Consider the following 6,109-nt stretch of genomic DNA (forward strand, 5'->3'; position numbering starts at 1 on the left):
CAGGGCAACAGGAAGTGCCTTCTACCGGGGTCGTGTTCCACTCATGCATAAATGTGCACACACACACACACACACACACAAAGAGCCTCCATTGCAACAAAGAGCAGGATGTCGGTCTTTCGGACGTATTCTGTTGAAGAATAAGCGTAAATTCCCTTAAATCATTTGTTATTTTAGATCTGGGATATTTGGTTTAATGCAAACTCTTCAAATGTTCCGAGTTAAGATAAACAGGACACTGTGCCGGAGAACCTCTGGGAGACATCAGTTAGGAAGGAGGCCAGGAAAACTGGAAGGAAGGCTCCCAGGAAAAGACCGCAGGAGGATCATTTGACCTACAGAAAAAAGGGTCGACTTGGCCCAGATGGAGAATATATTCCTCTTTAAAGTTGTTGATTGGAACCCAGCTCGTATAAAATAAAAAAATTGCAGTGAATATATATTTTCCCCGGCCAAGAATGTCAAGATAGACTGATTCAAGAGGAAGAGAGCATGACACAACGAGCCCACCAGATGTGCTTCATTTGTGGTTCAACCGACGGGGTTTGATTGACGGATGTGGACGTGATGTGTCAGATCACAACCTTTCCCTTTCCCAGTCACTAGGAGGGAAGTAGACGCACAATCCAAGAGCACAAATTCACGGTCACGCATTAAGGGGACGAGAGGTTGGTTAACGTGGAAACGGCAATGGGCCTTAACCGAGCGCCAGTTAATGAGTGAGGGTTTAACACATGCAGGCGCAACGAGACTGAAGGAGCTTTTGGAATCGATCCAAGGTGAGAAGAAATGAATAAAATGAGGCTGATGTTAAGGTCAGAAACTTAAAAACACAGACTTCCATATTATAGATATAGAGACCGGGATGTTTTAGCTCTTAATAACGGTACACAAAAGCGTTTAAAATAAAACCAAAACACAAATAAGCAAGAAATAAAACAATAAAAAAGTGGTTCCACTTCCTGCAGGTGAGACTAAGATATAACAGCTGATGGTGGAGGGCTTTGAGGAGGAAGCCCCACCCCCGCCAGAGGGATCAATGCACATAAATGGAAGAGGTCGCAGACCTTTGACATCTCCTTTCAGCCGGGGGAGGGGCAAAGGCCTTTGTGAGATTGGCTTTAAAGATCCGATTGTCAACTGCGCCTACATACAGTACAGAGTTTGTGTCGCACTCCTCCCTCCCTGTGTGTCCAAAAAAAAGTGTGTGAGGGTTCTCAATGAAATAATGTTGCTATATGCATCCAGCTGCCTTGCTTTGCTCTTCATCAACCCCCCCCACATCTGTTTTAACCACTTCTCCCATATTTTCCCCTCCTCAGCCTCCCTACGCTGCTCTTCAGACCTTATCGGTGCTTCCCCTCACTCCTCTTTCCAGCAGCATTTTTTTTGGACAGAGATTTGATCGGTTACTTCTTTATAGTAATGGAACTTCAACTGCCTGTAGATCCAACTCCCTGCTACAGAGAGAAAGAAACACAAAACACACACGCAAGCCTGACACCAGCAATACAGCCTGCGAGTGCTCAGACATTTTACTAGTGCACACTGTGTTCTTGGCATTCTTGACCCTTAATAAAAAAAGAAAAACAAGCCAGGACAAGTTGAAAGTTTACTTGCATCCAGGAGGAACACGTTGGGCTCTGCAGATCAGCACCCAGGTGCTCTTTTATTTCTCAGTTATTCAAATCAATCAAAGCCTGAGCCACCAGATAGGAAAATTTATATTGAATTTTGAGGTACTTTATTTCCCCCCGATTTATACTTCTACTCGCTTACTTTTCATTTAAATATATAATGGAGTTTCTTACTCCAGTGCGCTCATTAAGAGCTACTAGTTACTTTGCAGCTTCGTATTATATTACACAAAAAATATCCGATGATTCCATAAAACATAACGCAGAATAAGCTTCACAAAGGGATCATGACGGTTTCCGGATTTGAATAACATAATTATATATGAATATATTTCATAGTACAACACTCACAGCAGTTTTTTTTACAGTGAATACTTTTACTTTGATAACGAGTGGCGAGCAGTTTGATTTGGTGCTGACCGCCGCCTCGGCAGTATTTGGATAACGAGAGTCCCGTCAAATCGCGGTCAAAAAGTGTGCCTCAACAGCACTGATCTCTCTAGTTGGGATTTAGTCCCTTAGTACCATCTGCACTCCGGATCAGAGACGACCACGATCACGAAGACCCACCTCTGAAGGGATCAAGAGACGCATCTGCCTCTATTGCCGATTGGTCCCAGCAGTGTTGGTGTGATCTCATTACTCGGTATTGTGAATGATCCGTGACGCCGTTCCGCGCGAGAGATTTTGCCTCACAAATCAATATTCGAAAATGTCTCCGGTTGAAGCCACCGAAGAACCTGAAACCTCTGTGTTGGTAATCAATTGTCAAGTATTGTTGTGGACGACGCACAATACAGCTCACAGTGATCTATCACACACAGCAAACGCACAGGGCCGGCTGAGCAAGCTCAAGGTAGAAACGGCAACAAAATGAGGTCCAGGTGAGCTTGAAATGAAGAATATAAAATAAATCAATCCGTTACCCTGGTAACAACTGCCTTATGTACAAAATGGATGAGAAATAATCATCTCTCTACAGCTTGATGGAGCTTGAGAGAAATGAGTTTTTTTGCAAAAAGGCCTCCCTGCCTCGCATCTGGTCTTCCGCACAATGGAACAACTGTTAATGATACTTTGGCAAAAAATAGAGACGGGATGCATTAATAATGGGATGAAAGGTTGACAAAACAGCCTGCTCTCAATGGAGGAATTATACATTTTAAAGAGGACATCTTTTGAGGGCTGAGCAGTGATCATTACCCGATTTTTTGGTTAGACATCTCAAGCTGCTAAAAACCTGCTTTCACCTGCGTGCGATTATTTCTCATTAATGGCATTATGCTTGAAGTGTGCCGCCCTCAATAGTACCAATTTACAACAAACCTCCTGTGACGCGGCAAATAATACATTTCAGCAAAACATTTGGGTTTTAGAATTTACGTCCAAATGTGTCGCCTAACTGCCCCAGGCCAATGTTCCACCTTCGAGAACTAAAAAGGTTAAATGCCTCGACCACACAGAGACAACACCCGCCGCCAACCGAAGGCTTAACAAAGCGACGGGGGAATGAGATGTCTCCTTCAAGGCTAAAGAGAGAAACCTGTCCGACCGCAGGAGGGGTGTCACGGGGGCCTTACTTATCTCCTCCCAGATTAACTCCCAATTGTTCCACTGGAACAAAGGCAGCCAGGGAGGAAACGCCCCCCCGTCCCCCGTCCCCAAAGGCCAGATGGTCAGCGTTCCGGGCCCCCTCCTGTCCCCTCCTGTCCCCTCCAGGCCTTCCTCTCTCTCTCTCTCTCCGACAGGGCTGCTGCACGTGCTCTCAGGCCACCCAGCCGATTTCCAAATCCACACTCCTGGCACGGAGCTCGCACCCGGACGCAAATTGGCTCAGTTCAAAAGAGGACGCGTGAAGCGGGAGAGGACATATCATAAATCGCCAACAGTCAGGCTTTTAGATATTTTTGTTGCAGTCAATGGAAATATTTTAAAGCTCAATAACGTGGAGTTTGTTCCACCCGGACCAGGTTTTGTGTTTTCACAAGTGGGGCCTCGACATGAAAAGTGACATAACGGTTCCTTTATTACCAGTGAGCCTGCCGCGGCTTTTAAAAACAAACCGCTCCAGTCCGCAGGATCATGTAATGCGCATGTTATTGTCATTAACTCCAGCGGCATTTGGAAAGTAGAGGCGCGGGAGGGGAGACGGGAGGAATGCAACCTTTGGGACGTGAAACATGGAATGTCAGATTAGATGCAGTCAAGATGGACTGGTTTGCCATGTAACTGCCGCGACAAACCACCAGAAATGTCTCCCGGGCCCCGGCTATGTGGCTCTATATCTAAAGTGCTGCAGCCTGTTTCAACACGGAGCCTCCGGGGGCAGCCGTGACAGTTTCCAAGAGACAAACGTCTAAATTAGGGGCCTTTGTTCCGTGCAAGACAGGACGAACAATCACGAGGGCAGGAGTGAGCTTTTCAAGGCAGAGCTAAAATATGCAATTCTAAAAAAAAAGGCAGCAGACATCAACAATCCTTTTGATGAATGATGTGTAAGTTCCACAGGTCCTTCATGCTACAGGTTGGCCCGAAGATGAGCCCCAAACTGACACTCATATTACACTGCGAGACGTTAATTACTGACAACAACCCACTAATTGGGCTATTAAATCTACCTCTGGCTGACAGCAACGACGTGTAGGCACATGATGGAGCGACTAGTGAAGAAAGCAAGAAAAAAAAAAAAAATATATATATATATATATATATATATATAGGCTCACTCACGCAGTAATTGAAAACATGGAAACTGAATTTGCTTATGATTAGATTTAATTTCCCCTCCTTCTAGAGTACTTTAACTGCAGTTGTTTCATCTCTTTAGCTGTGACACTTGTGAGAAACCCACTAGGAAAACCGACATTAAGCAGCAGCAGCAGCAGCCCCCCCGCCCCCGACCTCACGCAGGCTCCAGCACGACCATCACCGGCCCGATCCCGTGTCCCGATCACCGGGCACGCCGACGTGCCGCGCGGGTGTAAAAACCAGTACCTGCGGAGCGTGCCTACCTGTATCCGCGCGGAGACGCGTTGACGCCGCCGCGGCCACGGCGCGAGTCGGGCCCGCAAAGGGGTTTTTTTTGAATGTCGAGCTTTCCGCGACGCGCTCAGCGAGGCCGACACGTTTCGCTCTGCTCACAGCTGATCTGCGCAGCGAGGGAGCCGCCGCCGCCGCCGGGTGACGTCACGGCGTGACCGTCCGCGCGCCGTTCGCCGCGGTTCAGCCGAGGATAAGTTCAGCCCGGCTTGTTGTTTAAAAAAAAGAGAGTGGGAGGACGGACAAGCGCGAGAGTTGCACACGAAAGGGAACAACGTCACAAACTTGACCAGAAGCGGCCGGTTAAAGCGGTTTAAGTTTAGAAAGTGTCACGCGACAGCACGATGTCTGGATTAATATGTTTGCTGAACAAACAAATAAAATAAACACACAATGAATAAATATACGAACCAAACATGCGACACATACAACATAGAATTAGAGTATATTTGGCCACCCATAAACGTACATCTGACCTCTGAAACAGCAAAAATAGATGTTTGTATACATGTATTAATTTACCTGTACAGTATTTTTTCACACTTCTGGTTTCAAGGTTTAAAATATCCTCCTCTGCTGGCAGAACTACAGAACTGGTGTACTGAGCTCTTTCTTTAAGGTCACCATTTTTAAGAAAAAGAGTTCACCTTAGCTTGAGCTAAATGTGTTTAAATACATTGTGGGCTTTTTCCGAAGAGCACATGACAAAATTTTCAGGAAACACGCATGTTTCTGAACGCTGGAGAGTTTTCACCATAAATATTGTACAACAGCGCCCTCTGTTGAGTGAGATGCGGATTACAAACACACACACACACACACACACACACACACACACACACACACACACACACACACAGAGAGGAGAGGAGGTGAGGACAGCTGCTGAAAAGAAATAAATTAAAGTAAAAGAGAACATGAAGGTAGACAGGCAGGTGGTTGGATAGACAGATCAAACTTTAACCTTTTTCTGTAGCCAAAAAAGTCACCGCTCCTATTCAGGGAGCAACTAACAGCCGCCCCCTACAAGCATTTCCTGTTTGTCACTGTTTTCACTCTGAGAACTAAATGCCAAATTGAACTATATTAATTAAAGCTCAAACATTTAAATCACTGAAGTATAAGCCAGAAAAGATGATGAGACTATGTTGGGTGACCTTTACAAAAATAACTGTTACAGTGACCCAATGGAAGCTGGTGGTATCCCCAAACCATCTACATCTACACCGAGTATTCTAGAAGGCAAGTCTCCCAGGCTTTGGTAATTTATCTATGGCTCCCAACCCCCCAGAGCAGAGGTACTCTGCATGACATTTTCATAATATCTAACCATTTTTAATAATGATCCAGGAACAAGAGCACATCTAGCCCACAATTACAATGGCATATAATTGATTCAAACAAAAATGTCATTTAAAAAACAACAGAACCAC

General features: G+C 45.5%; 1 protein-coding gene across 1 annotated transcript in view; it reads right to left on the reverse strand.

The window, feature by feature from the left end:
* Positions 1–5,013, reverse strand: part of greb1l (GREB1 like retinoic acid receptor coactivator) — a 35,265-nt gene extending 30,252 nt beyond the window's left edge. The window contains exon 1 of the mRNA XM_040171460.2: positions 4,649–5,013. The gene's annotated coding sequence lies outside the window, so the exon portion shown is untranslated. The remainder of the gene's footprint in view (positions 1–4,648) is intronic.
* Positions 5,014–6,109: the final 1,096 nt, after the last annotated feature.

Source organism: Gasterosteus aculeatus, chromosome 3, assembly GCF_964276395.1.
Source record: "Gasterosteus aculeatus chromosome 3, fGasAcu3.hap1.1, whole genome shotgun sequence".
Lineage (NCBI taxonomy): Eukaryota > Metazoa > Chordata > Actinopteri > Perciformes > Gasterosteidae > Gasterosteus > Gasterosteus aculeatus.